The sequence below is a fragment of the Cryptomeria japonica genome, unplaced genomic scaffold, assembly GCF_030272615.1.
Source record: "Cryptomeria japonica unplaced genomic scaffold, Sugi_1.0 HiC_scaffold_1182, whole genome shotgun sequence".
NCBI lineage: Eukaryota > Viridiplantae > Streptophyta > Pinopsida > Cupressales > Cupressaceae > Cryptomeria > Cryptomeria japonica.
The window spans coordinates 1-21847 of record NW_026729769.1 but is presented as its reverse complement, the minus strand read 5'-3'; the positions used below and the strand labels follow the sequence as shown (position 1 = coordinate 21847).

The 21847-nt window shown below is 63.0% G+C and overlaps 3 non-coding genes across 3 annotated transcripts; all 3 read left to right on the top strand.

Annotated features, from left to right (window-relative positions):
• The first annotated feature begins 1583 nt into the window (after positions 1–1583).
• On the top strand, positions 1584–1702 carry LOC131873191 (5S ribosomal RNA). Its single transcript, XR_009371202.1, has one exon. It is a non-coding gene; the product is annotated as a 5S ribosomal RNA (ribosomal RNA).
• Positions 1703–9506: 7804 nt separating this feature from the next.
• LOC131873190 (5S ribosomal RNA) lies at positions 9507–9625 on the top strand. The gene has a single exon (XR_009371201.1). It is a non-coding gene; the product is annotated as a 5S ribosomal RNA (ribosomal RNA).
• Positions 9626–17429: 7804 nt separating this feature from the next.
• Positions 17430–17548, top strand: LOC131873189 (5S ribosomal RNA). The gene has a single exon (XR_009371200.1). It is a non-coding gene; the product is annotated as a 5S ribosomal RNA (ribosomal RNA).
• Positions 17549–21847: the final 4299 nt, after the last annotated feature.

Genomic DNA, 21847 nt, shown 5'->3' with positions numbered 1-21847 from the left:
TTCAGAGCGCTCCTTGGTACGCACCAGGGCGCGCAACCCAGCCAAGGTGCTCACCCCGGCGAAGGTGCACGCGAGGTGCGCACCCGGGGCAAACCGGGCTCGGACTTCGTGCACGCCGCACCTTGGAGCACACATCGGAGCGCTCCCGGGTTCGCACCAGCATTGCGCACCTTTGATGCGCTGCCTTCACTAATTTCCAGAAAAGGCAAAAAAAAGAAAAAAATGAGATTTTAAAATTTCCGTTTTGAAAGATAGTGAAAAAAACGGAACGCGGGTGCCATCTTGAGCCCGCCCTGGTGTGCAGCCCAGGCAAGTTGTGCGCACCAAGGCACCCACCCTGGCCAAGGTGGGTCACGGGGTGGGTCCTAGGGTGGGTAACGGGGTGGGTACTAAGGTGCGTGCCAAGGTGGGTCATAGGGTGGGTGCCAAGGTGGGCACCAGGGTGGGTGTGCACCAACCCTAGCCAGGGTAGGTCACGGGGTGGTTGTCGGGGTGGGCGTCAAGGAGCCAAGGTGGGTGGCAAGTAGCCAAGTTGCGTGCCAAGGTGGGTGTCGGGGTGGGTGCCAAGGATCCAAGGTGGGTGCCAAGGAACCAAGGTGGGTGTCTGGGTGGGTGCCGAGGTGGGAGCCAGGGTGGGTCCCAAGGTGAGTGCAAAGGTGGGTGCCAGGGTCAAGGTGAGTGCCAATGTGGGTTCCAAGGTGCCAGGGTCAGGGTGAGTGCCAATGTGGGTTCAAAGGTGCTAAGTTGGGTGCGAGGTTGGGTGCGAGGGTGGGTGGGTGCCAAGGTGTGCTAGGTGGAAGCCCGGGTGGGTCGGCATCCCATGGGTGTCGAGTTGGGTGCCTGATGGGTGCTTCTTGTCAAGTTTTAGTCGTCGGGACTCATTTCGAGCCTTAGAGGTCGTTTCTTGTCCGGTTGCCCTGTCTTCGACCTGGGAACCCAATTTTGGTCCTCGGGTCCCATTTTTTTTTGTCTCGCATCCCACTTTTGGCCTGTGGCCTTTTCGGGGTCGATTCTCGTTTTGGGCATCAGAGCATGTTTCTTCTCCTAAAACCCAATATTTGTTTATTAAGTCTCGGAACACATTTTTGTTCTCGTGGACCCATCATGGGTCTTGGAACGCATTTGTGGTCCTTGGGTCCCATTTTGCATCCCGAAACTTGTGTTTTGGTGCTTGATCCCTATTTTGGGTGCCCACCTTGCACCAAGTGCGCACCCGGGGCAAACCGAGCGCCTTGGTGCACCGGGGCAAGATCGAGCGTGCACCCGAGGCGCCCCGAACATGCACCAAGGTGCACTCGGCCCACATGTGAGCGCAGGTCGTTGCGCCCGAGGTGGTGTGTGGGCACCGCGTTGCAGACGGGACACTGCACGCACACGACGCCCCCTCCAGGTGCACGCACGTAGGCCGGGCCGGGTGCACACCCGACGCCCTAGCAAGGTGCGCGCACCCGGGCAGGGCTCACACTTGGCGAACGGGGCGCACTTCGCGAGGGAGGGTGTGCACCTCGACGGGGGTGGGTGGCCGGGGTGGATTCGCACGTGGGTCGCGGTTTGCTAAGTACACACTGCGACAAGCTCATAACGGGTGCGATCATACCAGCGTTAGTGCACCGGATCCCATCAGAACTCCGCAGTTAAGCGCGCTTGGGCCGGAGTAGTACTGGGATGGGTGACCTCCCGGGAAGTCCCGGTGTTGCACCCTTTTTTAGTTTTTCGCCGGGCGTCGCAATGCTATTTGAATAAACCTTTTGCCCGTTTGCGTTCTCGTCGGGGCCGGGCCGGGCCGGGGTGCGCTGCCCGCACTACCGCGCGCGCGGGGGCGACACCGAGCGCGCACCCGAGGCGCCCCGAGCACACAGGCCACGGTGCAACCCGGGCGTTGTGCGCGCACCCCGGTGCGCCCGAGGTGCTGCGCGCGCACCCAGGTGAAATCGGTGTGCACCTCGGCCAGTGCGCGCTCGGTCGAGTCGCGCACGTTGGCCAAGGTGCACGGTGATGTTTCTTACTCTAAGGTTCCGCACCAGACGCCCGGGACAGGTGAGCGAAGCTGGGCGGGGCCGGGTGCGCGGCCGGGGCAGGTGCACGCAGCTGGAGAGAGCTTTGGAGCACACTTCGGAGCGCACCAATGATGCGCTCCATTCAAAAGTTTCCTGAAAAGGCAAAAAAAGTTGAGATTATAGAATTTCCCACTTGAGAGATTGTAAAAAAAAAAAATTTAAAATGAAGGAAACGCGGGTGCCAAGGTGTGCGCAGCCCAGCCAAGGTGTGCGCACCAAGGCGCCCACCCTGGCGAAGGTGCACGCAAGGTGCGCACCCGAGGCAAACCGGACAATTAACCCAACTTTCGACTTCGCGCGCACCTTGGAGCGCACTTCGGAGCGCTCCTTGGTGCGCACCAATCTTGGGCACCTCGGAGTGCACCATGGCGCCCACCAAGGTGCGCACCCGGGGCAAACCGAGCTCCGACTTCGTGCGCACCTTGGAGCGCACGAAAGGTGCGCACCATGGCGCCCACCAAGGTGCGCAGCCCAGCCAAGGCGTGCGCATCAAGGTGCGCACCCTGGCGAAGGTGCGCACCCGGGGCAAACCGAGCTCCGACTTCGTGCGCACCTTGGAGCGCACAAAAGGTGCGCAACCCAGCCAAGGTGTGCGCACCCCGGTCAAACCGAGCTCCGAATCGTGCGCACCAGAGGTGCACGCCATCGTGCGCACCTTGGAGCACACTTCGGAGCCCTCCTTGGTGCGCGCCGATGTTGCGCACCTCGGAGCGCACCCGGGGAAAACAATGCAATTAACCCGACTTTCGACTTCGTGGGCACCTCGGAGCGCTCTCGGGTTCGCACCTCGGAGCACACCGAGGTGCGCACCTTTGATGCGCTGCCTTCACCAATTTCCAGAAAAGGCAAGAAAACATTGAGAAGGTGTGCGCACCGAGGTGCCCACCCTGGCGAAGGTGCACGCGAGGTGCGCACCCGGGGCAAACCGGGCTCCGACTTCGTGCACGCCGCACCTTGGAGCACACTTCGGAGCGCTCCTTGGTGCGCACCAGGGCGCGCAACCCAGCCGAGGTGCCCACCCCGGCGAAGGTGCACGCGAGGTGCGCACCCGGGGCAAACCGGGCTCCGACTTCGTGCACGCCATGGTGCCCACCGCGGCGAAGGTGCACGCGAGGTGCGCACCCGGGGCAAACCGGGCTCCGACTTCGTGCACGCCGCACCTTGGAGCACACTTCGGAGCGCTCCTTGGTGCGCACCATGGTGCCCACCAGGGCGCGCAACCCCGCCAAAGGTGCACGCGAGGTGCGCACCCGGGGCAAACCGGGCTCCGACTTCGTGCACGCCGCACCTTGGAGCACACTTCGGAGCGCTCCTTGGTGCGCACCATGGTGCCCACCAGGGCGCGCAACCCCGCCGAAGGTGCACGCGAGGTGCGCACCCGGGGCAAACCGGGCTCCGACTTCGTGCACGCCATGGTGCGCACCGCGGCGAAGGTGCGCACCCGGGGCAAACCGGGCTCCGACTTCGTGCACGCCGCACCTTGGAGCACACTTCGGAGCGCTCCTTGGTGCGCACCAGGGCGCGCAACCCAGCCGAGGTGCCCACCCCGGCGAAGGTGCACGCGAGGTGCGTACCCGGGGCAAACCGGGCTCCGACTTCGTGCACGCCGCACCTTGGAGCACACTTCGGAGCGCTCCTTGGTGCGCACCATGGTGCCCACCAGGCCGCGCAACCCAGCCAAGGTGTGCGCACCAAGGTGCACGCGAGGTGCGCACCCGGGGCAAACCGGGGTCCGACTTCGTGCACGCCGCACCTTGGAGCACACATCGGGGCGCTCCCGGGTTCGCACCGGCGTTGCGCACCGTGGTGGGCACCTCGGAGCACACCAAGGTGGGCAGCGAGGTGCGCACCTTTGATGCGATGCCTTCACTAATTTCCATAAAAGGCAAAAAAAAAACGAGATTTTAAAATTTCCGTTTTGAAAGATAGTGAGAAAAAGGGAATGCTGGTGCCATCTTGAGCCCGCCCTGGTGCGCAGCCCAGCCAAGGTGTGCGCACCAAGGTGCCCACCCTGGCGAAGGTGCGCGCCCGGGCAATTAACCCAACTTCCAACTTCGCGCGCGCCAGGGTGGGAGCGCACCCAACAACCGGGCCTGGGAAGAGCCAATGCGAGAAACCCCACCAAACGCTCTGACAAAAAAAGAGGGGGCGCTCCAGTAACCCCGCTTCGGAGCGCACCCTGGGCAAACCCAGCCAAGGTGCCCACCCCGGCCAAGGTGCAGGCGAGGTGCGCACCCGGGGCAAACCGGGCTCCGACAACGTGCACGCCGCACCTTGGAGCACACTTCGTAGCGCTCCCGGGTGCGCACCTCAGAGCACACCAAGGTGGGCAGCGAGGTGCGCACCTTTGATGCGCTGCCTTCACTAATTTCCAGAAAAGGCAAAAAAAAAAGGAGATTTTAAAATTTCCGTTTTGAAAGATAGTGAAAAAAACGGAACGCGCGTGCCATCTTGAGCCCGCCCTGGTGCGCAGCCCAGGTAAGGTGCCCACCCTGGCAAAGGTGCGCACCCGGGCAATTAACCCTACTTCCGACTTCGTGCGCGCCAGGGTGGCAACCGGGCCTCGGAAGAGCCAATGCGAGAAACCCCACCAAACGCTCCGACAAAAAAAGAGGCGGCGCTCCAATAACCCCGCTTCGGAGCGCAGCCGGGGCAAACCCAGCCAAGGTGCCCACCCCGACGAAGGTGCACGCGAGGTGCGCACCCGGGGCAAACCGGGCTCCGACAACGTGCACGCAGCACCTTGGAGCACACTTCGAAGCACTCCCGGGTGCCCACCGGCGTTGCGCACCGTGGTGGGCAGCGAGGTGCGCACCTTTGATGCGCTGCCTTCACTAATTTCCAGAAAAAGGCAAAAAAAAATGAGATTTTAAAATTTCCGTTTTGAAAGATAGTGAAAAAAAAGGAACGCGGGTGCCATCTTGAGCCCGCCCTGGTGCGCAGCCCAGGCAAGGCATGCGCACCAAGGTGCCCACCCGAGGTGCACACCCGGGGCAAACCGGGCTCCGACTTCGTGCAGGCCGCACCTTGGAGCACACTTCGGAGCGCTCCTTGGTGCGCACCATGGTGCCCACCAGGGCGCGCAACCCAGCCAAGGTCTGCACACTAAGGTGCCCACCCCGGCGAAGGTGCACGCGAGGTGCGCACCCGGGGCAAACCGGGCTCCGACTTCGTGCACGCCATGGTGCCCACCGCGGCGAAGGTGCACGCGAGGTGCGCACCCGGGGCAAACCGGGCTCCGACTTCGTGCACGCCGCACCTTGGAGCACACTTCGGAGCGCTCCTTGGTGCGCACCATGGTGCCCACCAGGGCGCGCAACCCAGCCAAGGTGTGCGCACCAAGGTGCACGCGAGGTGCGCACCCGGGGCAAACCGGGGTCCGACTTCGTGCACGCCGCACCTTGGAGCACACATCGGAGCGCTCCCAGGTTCGCACCAGCGTTGCGCACCTTTGATGCGCTGCCTTCACTAATTTCCAGAAAAGGCAAAAAAAAACGATATTTTAAAATTTCCGTTCTGAAAGATAGTGAAAAAAACGGAACGCGGGTGCCATCTTGAGCCCTTCCTGGTGCGCAGCCCAGGCAAGTTGTGCGCACCAAGGTGCCCACCCTGGCGGAGGTGCGCGCCCGGGGCAAACCGGGCTCCGACTTCGTGCACTGCATGGTGCCCACCAAGGCGCGCAACCCAGCCAAGGTGCCCACCGCAGCGAAGGTGCACGCGAGGTGCACACCCGGGGCAAACCGGGCTCCGACTTCGTGCACGCCGCACCTTGGAGCACACTTCAGAGCGCTCCTTGGTGCGCACCAGGGCGCGCAACCCAGCCGAGGTGCCCACCCCGGCGAAGGTGCATGCGAGGTGCGCACCCGGGGCAAACCGGGCTCCGACTTCGTGCACGCCATGGTGCCCACCGCGGCGAAGGTGCGCACCCGGGGCAAACCGGGCTCCGACTTCGTGCACGCCGCACCTTGGAGCACACTTCGGAGCGCTCCTTGGTGCGCACCATGGTGCCCACCAGGCCGCGCAACCCAGCCAAGGTGTGCGCACCAAGGTGCACGCGAGGTGCGCACCCGGGGCAAACCGGGGTCCGACTTCGTGCACGCCGCACCTTGGAGCACACATCGGGGCGCTCCCGGGTTCGCACCGGCGTTGCGCACCGTGGTGGGCACCTCGGAGCACACCAAGGTGGGCAGCGAGGTGCGCACCTTTGATGCGATGCCTTCACTAATTTCCATAAAAGGCAAAAAAAAAACGAGATTTTAAAATTTCCGTTTTGAAAGATAGTGAGAAAAAGGGAATGCTGGTGCCATCTTGAGCCCGCCCTGGTGCGCAGCCCAGCCAAGGTTTGCGCACCAAGGTGCCCACCCTGGCGAAGGTGCGCGCCCGGGCAATTAACCCAACTTCCAACTTCGCGCGCGCCAGGGTGGGAGCGCACCCAACAACCGGGCCTGGGAAGAGCCAATGCGAGAAACCCCACCAAACTCTCTGACAAAAAAAGAGGGGGCGCTCCAGTAACCCCGCTTCGGAGCGCACCCTGGGCAAACCCAGCCAAGGTGCCCACCCCGGCCAAGGTGCAGGCGAGGTGCGCACCCGGGGCAAACCGGGCTCCGACAACGTGCACGCCGCACCTTGGAGCACACTTCGTAGCGCTCCCGGGTGCGCACCTCAGAGCACACCAAGGTGGGCAGCGAGGTGCGCACCTTTGATGCGCTGCCTTCACTAATTTCCAGAAAAGGCAAAAAAAAAAGGAGATTTTAAAATTTCCGTTTTGAAAGATAGTGAAAAAAACGGAACGCGCGTGCCATCTTGAGCCCGCCCTGGTGCGCAGCCCAGGTAAGGTGCCACCCTGGCAAAGGTGCGCACCCGGGCAATTAACCCTACTTCCGACTTCGTGCGCGCCAGGGTGGCAACCGGGCCTCGGAAGAGCCAATGCGAGAAACCCCACCAAACGCTCCGACAAAAAAAGAGGCGGCGCTCCAATAACCCCGCTTCGGAGCGCAGCCGGGGCAAACCAAGCCAAGGTGCCCACCCCGACGAAGGTGCACGCGAGGTGCGCACCCGGGGCAAACCGGGCTCCGACAACGTGCACGCAGCACCTTGGAGCACACTTCGAAGCACTCCCGGGTGCCCACCGGCGTTGCGCACCGTGGTGGGCAGCGAGGTGCGCACCTTTGATGCGCTGCCTTCACTAATTTCCAGAAAAAGGCAAAAAAAAATGAGATTTTAAAATTTCCGTTTTGAAAGATAGTGAAAAAAAAGGAACGCGGGTGCCATCTTGAGCCCGCCCTGGTGCGCAGCCCAGGCAAGGCATGCGCACCAAGGTGCCCACCCGAGGTGCACACCCGGGGCAAACCGGGCTCCGACTTCGTGCAGGCCGCACCTTGGAGCACACTTCGGAGCGCTCCTTGGTGCGCACCATGGTGCCCACCAGGGCGCACCCGAGGCAAACCGGGCTCCGACTTCGTGCACGCCGCACCTTGGAGCACACATCGGAGCGCTCCCAGGTTCGCACCAGCGTTGCGCACCTTTGATGCGCTGCCTTCACTAATTTCCAGAAAAGGCAAAAAAAAACGATATTTTAAAATTTCCGTTCTGAAAGATAGTGAAAAAAACGGAACGCGGGTGCCATCTTGAGCCCTTCCTGATGCGCAGCCCAGGCAAGTTGTGCGCACCAAGGTGCCCACCCTGGCGGAGGTGCGCGCCCGGGGCAAACCGGGCTCCGACTTCGTGCACTGCATGGTGCCCACCAAGGCGCGCAACCCAGCCAAGGTGCCCACCGCAGCGAAGGTGCACGCGAGGTGCGCACCCGAGGTGCACACCCGGGGCAAACCGGGCTCCGACTTCGTGCACGCCGCACCTTGGAGCACACTTCAGAGCGCTCCTTGGTACGCACCAGGGCGCGCAACCCAGCCAAGGTGCTCACCCCGGCGAAGGTGCACGCGAGGTGCGCACCCGGGGCAAACCGGGCTCGGACTTCGTGCACGCCGCACCTTGGAGCACACATCGGAGCGCTCCCGGGTTCGCACCAGCATTGCGCACCTTTGATGCGCTGCCTTCACTAATTTCCAGAAAAGGCAAAAAAAAGAAAAAAATGAGATTTTAAAATTTCCGTTTTGAAAGATAGTGAAAAAAACGGAACGCGGGTGCCATCTTGAGCCCGCCCTGGTGTGCAGCCCAGGCAAGTTGTGCGCACCAAGGCACCCACCCTGGCCAAGGTGGGTCACGGGGTGGGTCCTAGGGTGGGTAACGGGGTGGGTACTAAGGTGCGTGCCAAGGTGGGTCATAGGGTGGGTGCCAAGGTGGGCACCAGGGTGGGTGTGCACCAACCCTAGCCAGGGTAGGTCACGGGGTGGTTGTCGGGGTGGGCGTCAAGGAGCCAAGGTGGGTGGCAAGTAGCCAAGTTGCGTGCCAAGGTGGGTGTCGGGGTGGGTGCCAAGGATCCAAGGTGGGTGCCAAGGAACCAAGGTGGGTGTCTGGGTGGGTGCCGAGGTGGGAGCCAGGGTGGGTCCCAAGGTGAGTGCAAAGGTGGGTGCCAGGGTCAAGGTGAGTGCCAATGTGGGTTCCAAGGTGCCAGGGTCAGGGTGAGTGCCAATGTGGGTTCAAAGGTGCTAAGTTGGGTGCGAGGTTGGGTGCGAGGGTGGGTGGGTGCCAAGGTGTGCTAGGTGGAAGCCCGGGTGGGTCGGCATCCCATGGGTGTCGAGTTGGGTGCCTGATGGGTGCTTCTTGTCAAGTTTTAGTCGTCGGGACTCATTTCGAGCCTTAGAGGTCGTTTCTTGTCCGGTTGCCCTGTCTTCGACCTGGGAACCCAATTTTGGTCCTCGGGTCCCATTTTTTTTTGTCTCGCATCCCACTTTTGGCCTGTGGCCTTTTCGGGGTCGATTCTCGTTTTGGGCATCAGAGCATGTTTCTTCTCCTAAAACCCAATATTTGTTTATTAAGTCTCGGAACACATTTTTGTTCTCGTGGACCCATCATGGGTCTTGGAACGCATTTGTGGTCCTTGGGTCCCATTTTGCATCCCGAAACTTGTGTTTTGGTGCTTGATCCCTATTTTGGGTGCCCACCTTGCACCAAGTGCGCACCCGGGGCAAACCGAGCGCCTTGGTGCACCGGGGCAAGATCGAGCGTGCACCCGAGGCGCCCCGAACATGCACCAAGGTGCACTCGGCCCACATGTGAGCGCAGGTCGTTGCGCCCGAGGTGGTGTGTGGGCACCGCGTTGCAGACGGGACACTGCACGCACACGACGCCCCCTCCAGGTGCACGCACGTAGGCCGGGCCGGGTGCACACCCGACGCCCTAGCAAGGTGCGCGCACCCGGGCAGGGCTCACACTTGGCGAACGGGGCGCACTTCGCGAGGGAGGGTGTGCACCTCGACGGGGGTGGGTGGCCGGGGTGGATTCGCACGTGGGTCGCGGTTTGCTAAGTACACACTGCGACAATCTCATAACGGGTGCGATCATACCAGCGTTAGTGCACCGGATCCCATCAGAACTCCGCAGTTAAGCGCGCTTGGGCCGGAGTAGTACTGGGATGGGTGACCTCCCGGGAAGTCCCGGTGTTGCACCCTTTTTTAGTTTTTCGCCGGGCGTCGCAATGCTATTTGAATAAACCTTTTGCCCGTTTGCGTTCTCGTCGGGGCCGGGCCGGGCCGGGGTGCGCTGCCCGCACTACCGCGCGCGCGGGGGCGACACCGAGCGCGCACCCGAGGCGCCCCGAGCACACAGGCCACGGTGCAACCCGGGCGTTGTGCGCGCACCCCGGTGCGCCCGAGGTGCTGCGCGCGCACCCAGGTGAAATCGGTGTGCACCTCGGCCAGTGCGCGCTCGGTCGAGTCGCGCACGTTGGCCAAGGTGCACGGTGATGTTTCTTACTCTAAGGTTCCGCACCAGACGCCCGGGACAGGTGAGCGAAGCTGGGCGGGGCCGGGTGCGCGGCCGGGGCAGGTGCACGCAGCTGGAGAGAGCTTTGGAGCACACTTCGGAGCGCACCAATGATGCGCTCCATTCAAAAGTTTCCTGAAAAGGCAAAAAAAGTTGAGATTATAGAATTTCCCACTTGAGAGATTGTAAAAAAAAAAAATTTAAAATGAAGGAAACGCGGGTGCCAAGGTGTGCGCAGCCCAGCCAAGGTGTGCGCACCAAGGCGCCCACCCTGGCGAAGGTGCACGCAAGGTGCGCACCCGAGGCAAACCGGACAATTAACCCAACTTTCGACTTCGCGCGCACCTTGGAGCGCACTTCGGAGCGCTCCTTGGTGCGCACCAATCTTGGGCACCTCGGAGTGCACCATGGCGCCCACCAAGGTGCGCACCCGGGGCAAACCGAGCTCCGACTTCGTGCGCACCTTGGAGCGCACGAAAGGTGCGCACCATGGCGCCCACCAAGGTGCGCAGCCCAGCCAAGGCGTGCGCATCAAGGTGCGCACCCTGGCGAAGGTGCGCACCCGGGGCAAACCGAGCTCCGACTTCGTGCGCACCTTGGAGCGCACAAAAGGTGCGCAACCCAGCCAAGGTGTGCGCACCCCGGTCAAACCGAGCTCCGAATCGTGCGCACCAGAGGTGCACGCCATCGTGCGCACCTTGGAGCACACTTCGGAGCCCTCCTTGGTGCGCGCCGATGTTGCGCACCTCGGAGCGCACCCGGGGAAAACAATGCAATTAACCCGACTTTCGACTTCGTGGGCACCTCGGAGCGCTCTCGGGTTCGCACCTCGGAGCACACCGAGGTGCGCACCTTTGATGCGCTGCCTTCACCAATTTCCAGAAAAGGCAAGAAAACATTGAGAAGGTGTGCGCACCGAGGTGCCCACCCTGGCGAAGGTGCACGCGAGGTGCGCACCCGGGGCAAACCGGGCTCCGACTTCGTGCACGCCGCACCTTGGAGCACACTTCGGAGCGCTCCTTGGTGCGCACCAGGGCGCGCAACCCAGCCGAGGTGCCCACCCCGGCGAAGGTGCACGCGAGGTGCGCACCCGGGGCAAACCGGGCTCCGACTTCGTGCACGCCATGGTGCCCACCGCGGCGAAGGTGCACGCGAGGTGCGCACCCGGGGCAAACCGGGCTCCGACTTCGTGCACGCCGCACCTTGGAGCACACTTCGGAGCGCTCCTTGGTGCGCACCATGGTGCCCACCAGGGCGCGCAACCCCGCCGAAGGTGCACGCGAGGTGCGCACCCGGGGCAAACCGGGCTCCGACTTCGTGCACGCCGCACCTTGGAGCACACTTCGGAGCGCTCCTTGGTGCGCACCATGGTGCCCACCAGGGCGCGCAACCCCGCCGAAGGTGCACGCGAGGTGCGCACCCGGGGCAAACCGGGCTCCGACTTCGTGCACGCCATGGTGCGCACCGCGGCGAAGGTGCGCACCCGGGGCAAACCGGGCTCCGACTTCGTGCACGCCGCACCTTGGAGCACACTTCGGAGCGCTCCTTGGTGCGCACCAGGGCGCGCAACCCAGCCGAGGTGCCCACCCCGGCGAAGGTGCACGCGAGGTGCGTACCCGGGGCAAACCGGGCTCCGACTTCGTGCACGCCGCACCTTGGAGCACACTTCGGAGCGCTCCTTGGTGCGCACCATGGTGCCCACCAGGCCGCGCAACCCAGCCAAGGTGTGCGCACCAAGGTGCACGCGAGGTGCGCACCCGGGGCAAACCGGGGTCCGACTTCGTGCACGCCGCACCTTGGAGCACACATCGGGGCGCTCCCGGGTTCGCACCGGCGTTGCGCACCGTGGTGGGCACCTCGGAGCACACCAAGGTGGGCAGCGAGGTGCGCACCTTTGATGCGATGCCTTCACTAATTTCCATAAAAGGCAAAAAAAAAACGAGATTTTAAAATTTCCGTTTTGAAAGATAGTGAGAAAAAGGGAATGCTGGTGCCATCTTGAGCCCGCCCTGGTGCGCAGCCCAGCCAAGGTGTGCGCACCAAGGTGCCCACCCTGGCGAAGGTGCGCGCCCGGGCAATTAACCCAACTTCCAACTTCGCGCGCGCCAGGGTGGGAGCGCACCCAACAACCGGGCCTGGGAAGAGCCAATGCGAGAAACCCCACCAAACGCTCTGACAAAAAAAGAGGGGGCGCTCCAGTAACCCCGCTTCGGAGCGCACCCTGGGCAAACCCAGCCAAGGTGCCCACCCCGGCCAAGGTGCAGGCGAGGTGCGCACCCGGGGCAAACCGGGCTCCGACAACGTGCACGCCGCACCTTGGAGCACACTTCGTAGCGCTCCCGGGTGCGCACCTCAGAGCACACCAAGGTGGGCAGCGAGGTGCGCACCTTTGATGCGCTGCCTTCACTAATTTCCAGAAAAGGCAAAAAAAAAAGGAGATTTTAAAATTTCCGTTTTGAAAGATAGTGAAAAAAACGGAACGCGCGTGCCATCTTGAGCCCGCCCTGGTGCGCAGCCCAGGTAAGGTGCCCACCCTGGCAAAGGTGCGCACCCGGGCAATTAACCCTACTTCCGACTTCGTGCGCGCCAGGGTGGCAACCGGGCCTCGGAAGAGCCAATGCGAGAAACCCCACCAAACGCTCCGACAAAAAAAGAGGCGGCGCTCCAATAACCCCGCTTCGGAGCGCAGCCGGGGCAAACCCAGCCAAGGTGCCCACCCCGACGAAGGTGCACGCGAGGTGCGCACCCGGGGCAAACCGGGCTCCGACAACGTGCACGCAGCACCTTGGAGCACACTTCGAAGCACTCCCGGGTGCCCACCGGCGTTGCGCACCGTGGTGGGCAGCGAGGTGCGCACCTTTGATGCGCTGCCTTCACTAATTTCCAGAAAAAGGCAAAAAAAAATGAGATTTTAAAATTTCCGTTTTGAAAGATAGTGAAAAAAAAGGAACGCGGGTGCCATCTTGAGCCCGCCCTGGTGCGCAGCCCAGGCAAGGCATGCGCACCAAGGTGCCCACCCGAGGTGCACACCCGGGGCAAACCGGGCTCCGACTTCGTGCAGGCCGCACCTTGGAGCACACTTCGGAGCGCTCCTTGGTGCGCACCATGGTGCCCACCAGGGCGCGCAACCCAGCCAAGGTCTGCACACCAAGGTGCCCACCCCGGCGAAGGTGCACGCGAGGTGCGCACCCGGGGCAAACCGGGCTCCGACTTCGTGCACGCCATGGTGCCCACCGCGGCGAAGGTGCACGCGAGGTGCGCACCCGGGGCAAACCGGGCTCCGACTTCGTGCACGCCGCACCTTGGAGCACACTTCGGAGCGCTCCTTGGTGCGCACCATGGTGCCCACCAGGGCGCGCAACCCAGCCAAGGTGTGCGCACCAAGGTGCACGCGAGGTGCGCACCCGGGGCAAACCGGGGTCCGACTTCGTGCACGCCGCACCTTGGAGCACACATCGGAGCGCTCCCAGGTTCGCACCAGCGTTGCGCACCTTTGATGCGCTGCCTTCACTAATTTCCAGAAAAGGCAAAAAAAAACGATATTTTAAAATTTCCGTTCTGAAAGATAGTGAAAAAAACGGAACGCGGGTGCCATCTTGAGCCCTTCCTGGTGCGCAGCCCAGGCAAGTTGTGCGCACCAAGGTGCCCACCCTGGCGGAGGTGCGCGCCCGGGGCAAACCGGGCTCCGACTTCGTGCACTGCATGGTGCCCACCAAGGCGCGCAACCCAGCCAAGGTGCCCACCGCAGCGAAGGTGCACGCGAGGTGCACACCCGGGGCAAACCGGGCTCCGACTTCGTGCACGCCGCACCTTGGAGCACACTTCAGAGCGCTCCTTGGTGCGCACCAGGGCGCGCAACCCAGCCGAGGTGCCCACCCCGGCGAAGGTGCACGCGAGGTGCGCACCCGGGGCAAACCGGGCTCCGACTTCGTGCACGCCATGGTGCCCACCGCGGCGAAGGTGCGCACCCGGGGCAAACCGGGCTCCGACTTCGTGCACGCCGCACCTTGGAGCACACTTCGGAGCGCTCCTTGGTGCGCACCATGGTGCCCACCAGGCCGCGCAACCCAGCCAAGGTGTGCGCACCAAGGTGCACGCGAGGTGCGCACCCGGGGCAAACCGGGGTCCGACTTCGTGCACGCCGCACCTTGGAGCACACATCGGGGCGCTCCCGGGTTCGCACCGGCGTTGCGCACCGTGGTGGGCACCTCGGAGCACACCAAGGTGGGCAGCGAGGTGCGCACCTTTGATGCGATGCCTTCACTAATTTCCATAAAAGGCAAAAAAAAAACGAGATTTTAAAATTTCCGTTTTGAAAGATAGTGAGAAAAAGGGAATGCTGGTGCCATCTTGAGCCCGCCCTGGTGCGCAGCCCAGCCAAGGTTTGCGCACCAAGGTGCCCACCCTGGCGAAGGTGCGCGCCCGGGCAATTAACCCAACTTCCAACTTCGCGCGCGCCAGGGTGGGAGCGCACCCAACAACCGGGCCTGGGAAGAGCCAATGCGAGAAACCCCACCAAACTCTCTGACAAAAAAAGAGGGGGCGCTCCAGTAACCCCGCTTCGGAGCGCACCCTGGGCAAACCCAGCCAAGGTGCCCACCCCGGCCAAGGTGCAGGCGAGGTGCGCACCCGGGGCAAACCGGGCTCCGACAACGTGCACGCCGCACCTTGGAGCACACTTCGTAGCGCTCCCGGGTGCGCACCTCAGAGCACACCAAGGTGGGCAGCGAGGTGCGCACCTTTGATGCGCTGCCTTCACTAATTTCCAGAAAAGGCAAAAAAAAAAGGAGATTTTAAAATTTCCGTTTTGAAAGATAGTGAAAAAAACGGAACGCGCGTGCCATCTTGAGCCCGCCCTGGTGCGCAGCCCAGGTAAGGTGCCACCCTGGCAAAGGTGCGCACCCGGGCAATTAACCCTACTTCCGACTTCGTGCGCGCCAGGGTGGCAACCGGGCCTCGGAAGAGCCAATGCGAGAAACCCCACCAAACGCTCCGACAAAAAAAGAGGCGGCGCTCCAATAACCCCGCTTCGGAGCGCAGCCGGGGCAAACCAAGCCAAGGTGCCCACCCCGACGAAGGTGCACGCGAGGTGCGCACCCGGGGCAAACCGGGCTCCGACAACGTGCACGCAGCACCTTGGAGCACACTTCGAAGCACTCCCGGGTGCCCACCGGCGTTGCGCACCGTGGTGGGCAGCGAGGTGCGCACCTTTGATGCGCTGCCTTCACTAATTTCCAGAAAAAGGCAAAAAAAAATGAGATTTTAAAATTTCCGTTTTGAAAGATAGTGAAAAAAAAGGAACGCGGGTGCCATCTTGAGCCCGCCCTGGTGCGCAGCCCAGGCAAGGCATGCGCACCAAGGTGCCCACCCGAGGTGCACACCCGGGGCAAACCGGGCTCCGACTTCGTGCAGGCCGCACCTTGGAGCACACTTCGGAGCGCTCCTTGGTGCGCACCATGGTGCCCACCAGGGCGCACCCGAGGCAAACCGGGCTCCGACTTCGTGCACGCCGCACCTTGGAGCACACATCGGAGCGCTCCCAGGTTCGCACCAGCGTTGCGCACCTTTGATGCGCTGCCTTCACTAATTTCCAGAAAAGGCAAAAAAAAACGATATTTTAAAATTTCCGTTCTGAAAGATAGTGAAAAAAACGGAACGCGGGTGCCATCTTGAGCCCTTCCTGATGCGCAGCCCAGGCAAGTTGTGCGCACCAAGGTGCCCACCCTGGCGGAGGTGCGCGCCCGGGGCAAACCGGGCTCCGACTTCGTGCACTGCATGGTGCCCACCAAGGCGCGCAACCCAGCCAAGGTGCCCACCGCAGCGAAGGTGCACGCGAGGTGCGCACCCGAGGTGCACACCCGGGGCAAACCGGGCTCCGACTTCGTGCACGCCGCACCTTGGAGCACACTTCAGAGCGCTCCTTGGTACGCACCAGGGCGCGCAACCCAGCCAAGGTGCTCACCCCGGCGAAGGTGCACGCGAGGTGCGCACCCGGGGCAAACCGGGCTCGGACTTCGTGCACGCCGCACCTTGGAGCACACATCGGAGCGCTCCCGGGTTCGCACCAGCATTGCGCACCTTTGATGCGCTGCCTTCACTAATTTCCAGAAAAGGCAAAAAAAAGAAAAAAATGAGATTTTAAAATTTCCGTTTTGAAAGATAGTGAAAAAAACGGAACGCGGGTGCCATCTTGAGCCCGCCCTGGTGTGCAGCCCAGGCAAGTTGTGCGCACCAAGGCACCCACCCTGGCCAAGGTGGGTCACGGGGTGGGTCCTAGGGTGGGTAACGGGGTGGGTACTAAGGTGCGTGCCAAGGTGGGTCATAGGGTGGGTGCCAAGGTGGGCACCAGGGTGGGTGTGCACCAACCCTAGCCAGGGTAGGTCACGGGGTGGTTGTCGGGGTGGGCGTCAAGGAGCCAAGGTGGGTGGCAAGTAGCCAAGTTGCGTGCCAAGGTGGGTGTCGGGGTGGGTGCCAAGGATCCAAGGTGGGTGCCAAGGAACCAAGGTGGGTGTCTGGGTGGGTGCCGAGGTGGGAGCCAGGGTGGGTCCCAAGGTGAGTGCAAAGGTGGGTGCCAGGGTCAAGGTGAGTGCCAATGTGGGTTCCAAGGTGCCAGGGTCAGGGTGAGTGCCAATGTGGGTTCAAAGGTGCTAAGTTGGGTGCGAGGTTGGGTGCGAGGGTGGGTGGGTGCCAAGGTGTGCTAGGTGGAAGCCCGGGTGGGTCGGCATCCCATGGGTGTCGAGTTGGGTGCCTGATGGGTGCTTCTTGTCAAGTTTTAGTCGTCGGGACTCATTTCGAGCCTTAGAGGTCGTTTCTTGTCCGGTTGCCCTGTCTTCGACCTGGGAACCCAATTTTGGTCCTCGGGTCCCATTTTTTTTTGTCTCGCATCCCACTTTTGGCCTGTGGCCTTTTCGGGGTCGATTCTCGTTTTGGGCATCAGAGCATGTTTCTTCTCCTAAAACCCAATATTTGTTTATTAAGTCTCGGAACACATTTTTGTTCTCGTGGACCCATCATGGGTCTTGGAACGCATTTGTGGTCCTTGGGTCCCATTTTGCATCCCGAAACTTGTGTTTTGGTGCTTGATCCCTATTTTGGGTGCCCACCTTGCACCAAGTGCGCACCCGGGGCAAACCGAGCGCCTTGGTGCACCGGGGCAAGATCGAGCGTGCACCCGAGGCGCCCCGAACATGCACCAAGGTGCACTCGGCCCACATGTGAGCGCAGGTCGTTGCGCCCGAGGTGGTGTGTGGGCACCGCGTTGCAGACGGGACACTGCACGCACACGACGCCCCCTCCAGGTGCACGCACGTAGGCCGGGCCGGGTGCACACCCGACGCCCTAGCAAGGTGCGCGCACCCGGGCAGGGCTCACACTTGGCGAACGGGGCGCACTTCGCGAGGGAGGGTGTGCACCTCGACGGGGGTGGGTGGCCGGGGTGGATTCGCACGTGGGTCGCGGTTTGCTAAGTACACACTGCGACAAGCTCATAACGGGTGCGATCATACCAGCGTTAGTGCACCGGATCCCATCAGAACTCCGCAGTTAAGCGCGCTTGGGCCGGAGTAGTACTGGGATGGGTGACCTCCCGGGAAGTCCCGGTGTTGCACCCTTTTTTAGTTTTTCGCCGGGCGTCGCAATGCTATTTGAATAAACCTTTTGCCCGTTTGCGTTCTCGTCGGGGCCGGGCCGGGCCGGGGTGCGCTGCCCGCACTACCGCGCGCGCGGGGGCGACACCGAGCGCGCACCCGAGGCGCCCCGAGCACACAGGCCACGGTGCAACCCGGGCGTTGTGCGCGCACCCCGGTGCGCCCGAGGTGCTGCGCGCGCACCCAGGTGAAATCGGTGTGCACCTCGGCCAGTGCGCGCTCGGTCGAGTCGCGCACGTTGGCCAAGGTGCACGGTGATGTTTCTTACTCTAAGGTTCCGCACCAGACGCCCGGGACAGGTGAGCGAAGCTGGGCGGGGCCGGGTGCGCGGCCGGGGCAGGTGCACGCAGCTGGAGAGAGCTTTGGAGCACACTTCGGAGCGCACCAATGATGCGCTCCATTCAAAAGTTTCCTGAAAAGGCAAAAAAAGTTGAGATTATAGAATTTCCCACTTGAGAGATTGTAAAAAAAAAAAATTTAAAATGAAGGAAACGCGGGTGCCAAGGTGTGCGCAGCCCAGCCAAGGTGTGCGCACCAAGGCGCCCACCCTGGCGAAGGTGCACGCAAGGTGCGCACCCGAGGCAAACCGGACAATTAACCCAACTTTCGACTTCGCGCGCACCTTGGAGCGCACTTCGGAGCGCTCCTTGGTGCGCACCAATCTTGGGCACCTCGGAGTGCACCATGGCGCCCACCAAGGTGCGCACCCGGGGCAAACCGAGCTCCGACTTCGTGCGCACCTTGGAGCGCACGAAAGGTGCGCACCATGGCGCCCACCAAGGTGCGCAGCCCAGCCAAGGCGTGCGCATCAAGGTGCGCACCCTGGCGAAGGTGCGCACCCGGGGCAAACCGAGCTCCGACTTCGTGCGCACCTTGGAGCGCACAAAAGGTGCGCAACCCAGCCAAGGTGTGCGCACCCCGGTCAAACCGAGCTCCGAATCGTGCGCACCAGAGGTGCACGCCATCGTGCGCACCTTGGAGCACACTTCGGAGCCCTCCTTGGTGCGCGCCGATGTTGCGCACCTCGGAGCGCACCCGGGGAAAACAATGCAATTAACCCGACTTTCGACTTCGTGGGCACCTCGGAGCGCTCTCGGGTTCGCACCTCGGAGCACACCGAGGTGCGCACCTTTGATGCGCTGCCTTCACCAATTTCCAGAAAAGGCAAGAAAACATTGAGAAGGTGTGCGCACCGAGGTGCCCACCCTGGCGAAGGTGCACGCGAGGTGCGCACCCGGGGCAAACCGGGCTCCGACTTCGTGCACGCCGCACCTTGGAGCACACTTCGGAGCGCTCCTTGGTGCGCACCAGGGCGCGCAACCCAGCCGAGGTGCCCACCCCGGCGAAGGTGCACGCGAGGTGCGCACCCGGGGCAAACCGGGCTCCGACTTCGTGCACGCCATGGTGCCCACCGCGGCGAAGGTGCACGCGAGGTGCGCACCCGGGGCAAACCGGGCTCCGACTTCGTGCACGCCGCACCTTGGAGCACACTTCGGAGCGCTCCTTGGTGCGCACCATGGTGCCCACTGGTGCCCACCAGGGCGCGCAACCCCGCCGAAGGTGCACGCGAGGTGCGCACCCGGGGCAAACCGGGCTCCGACTTCGTGCACGCCGCACCTTGGAGCACACTTCGGAGCGCTCCTTGGTGCGCACCATGGTGCCCACCAGGGCGCGCAACCCCGCCGAAGGTGCACGCGAGGTGCGCACCCGGGGCAAACCGGGCTCCGACTTCGTGCACGCCATGGTGCGCACCGCGGCGAAGGTGCGCACCCGGGGCAAACCGGGCTCCGACTTCGTGCACGCCGCACCTTGGAGCACACTTCGGAGCGCTCCTTGGTGCGCACCAGGGCGCGCAACCCAGTCGAGGTGCCCACCCCGGCGAAGGTGCACGCGAGGTGCGTACCCGGGGCAAACCGGGCTCCGACTTCGTGCACGCCGCACCTTGGAGCACACTTCGGAGCGCTCCTTGGTGCGCACCATGGTGCCCACCAGGCCGCGCAACCCAGCCAAGGTGTGCGCACCAAGGTGCACGCGAGGTGCGCACCCGGGGCAAACCGGGGTCCGACTTCGTGCACGCCGCACCTTGGAGCACACATCGGGGCGCTCCCGGGTTCGCACCGGCGTTGCGCACCGTGGTGGGCACCTCGGAGCACACCAAGGTGGGCAGCGAGGTGCGCACCTTTGATGCGATGCCTTCACTAATTTCCATAAAAGGCAAAAAAAAAACGAGATTTTAAAATTTCCGTTTTGAAAGATAGTGAGAAAAAGGGAATGCTGGTGCCATCTTGAGCCCGCCCTGGTGCGCAGCCCAGCCAAGGTGTGCGCACCAAGGTGCCCACCCTGGCGAAGGTGCGCGCCCGGGCAATTAACCCAACTTCCAACTTCGCGCGCGCCAGGGTGGGAGCGCACCCAACAACCGGGCCTGGGAAGAGCCAATGCGAGAAACCCCACCAAACGCTCTGACAAAAAAAGAGGGGGCGCTCCAGTAACCCCACTTCGGAGCGCACCCTGGGCAAACCCAGCCAAGGTGCCCACCCCGGCCAAGGTGCAGGCGAGGTGCGCACCCGGGGCAAACCGGGCTCCGACAACGTGCACGCCGCACCTTGGAGCACACTTCGTAGCGCTCCCGGGTGCGCACCTCAGAGCACACCAAGGTGGGCAGCGAGGTGCGCACCTTTGATGCGCTGCCTTCACTAATTTCCAGAAAAGGCAAAAAAAAAAGGAGATTTTAAAATTTCCGTTTTGAAAGATAGTGAAAAAAACGGAACGCGCGTGCCATCTTGAGCCCGCCCTGGTGCGCAGCCCAGGTAAGGTGCCCACCCTGGCAAAGGTGCGCACCCGGGCAATTAACCCTACTTCCGACTTCGTGCGCGCCAGGGTGGCAACCGGGCCTCGGAAGAGCCAATGCGAGAAACCCCACCAAACGCTCCGACAAAAAAAGAGGCGGCGCTCCAATAACCCCGCTTCGGAGCGCAGCCGGGGCAAACCCAGCCAAGGTGCCCACCCCGACGAAGGTGCACGCGAGGTGCGCACCCGGGGCAAACCGGGCTCCGACAACGTGCACGCAGCACCTTGGAGCACACTTCGAAGCACTCCCGGGTGCCCACCGGCGTTGCGCACCGTGGTGGGCAGCGAGGTGCGCACCTTTGATGCGCTGCCTTCACTAATTTCCAGAAAAAGGCAAAAAAAAATGAGATTTTAAAATTTCCGTTTTGAAAGATAGTGAAAAAAAAGGAACGCGGGTGCCATCTTGAGCCCGCCCTGGTGCGCAGCCCAGGCAAGGCATGCGCACCAAGGTGCCCACCCGAGGTGCACACCCGGGGCAAACCGGGCTCCGACTTCGTGCAGGCCGCACCTTGGAGCACACTTCGGAGCGCTCCTTGGTGCGCACCATGGTGCCCACCAGGGCGCGCAACCCAGCCAAGGTCTGCACACCAAGGTGCCCACCCCGGCGAAGGTGCACGCGAGGTGCGCACCCGGGGCAAACCGGGCTCCGACTTCGTGCACGCCATGGTGCCCACCGCGGCGAAGGTGCACGCGAGGTGCGCACCCGGGGCAAACCGGGCTCCGACTTCGTGCACGCCGCACCTTGGAGCACACTTCGGAGCGCTCCTTGGTGCGCACCATGGTGCCCACCAGGGCGCGCAACCCAGCCAAGGTGTGCGCACCAAGGTGCACGCGAGGTGCGCACCCGGGGCAAACCGGGGTCCGACTTCGTGCACGCCGCACCTTGGAGCACACATCGGAGCGCTCCCAGGTTCGCACCAGCGTTGCGCACCTTTGATGCGCTGCCTTCACTAATTTCCAGAAAAGGCAAAAAAAAACGATATTTTAAAATTTCCGTTCTGAAAGATAGTGAAAAAAACGGAACGCGGGTGCCATCTTGAGCCCTTCCTGGTGCGCAGCCCAGGCAAGTTGTGCGCACCAAGGTGCCCACCCTGGCGGAGGTGCGCGCCCGGGGCAAACCGGGCTCCGACTTCGTGCACTGCATGGTGCCCACCAAGGCGCGCAACCCAGCCAAGGTGCCCACCGCAGCGAAGGTGCACGCGAGGTGCACACCCGGGGCAAACCGGGCTCCGACTTCGTGCACGCCGCACCTTGGAGCACACTTCAGAGCGCTCCTTGGTGCGCACCAGGGCGCGCAACCCAGCCGAGGTGCCCACCCCGGCGAAGGTGCACGCGAGGTGCGCACCCGGGGCAAACCGGGCTCCGACTTCGTGCACGCCATGGTGCCCACCGCGGCGAAGGTGCGCACCCGGGGCA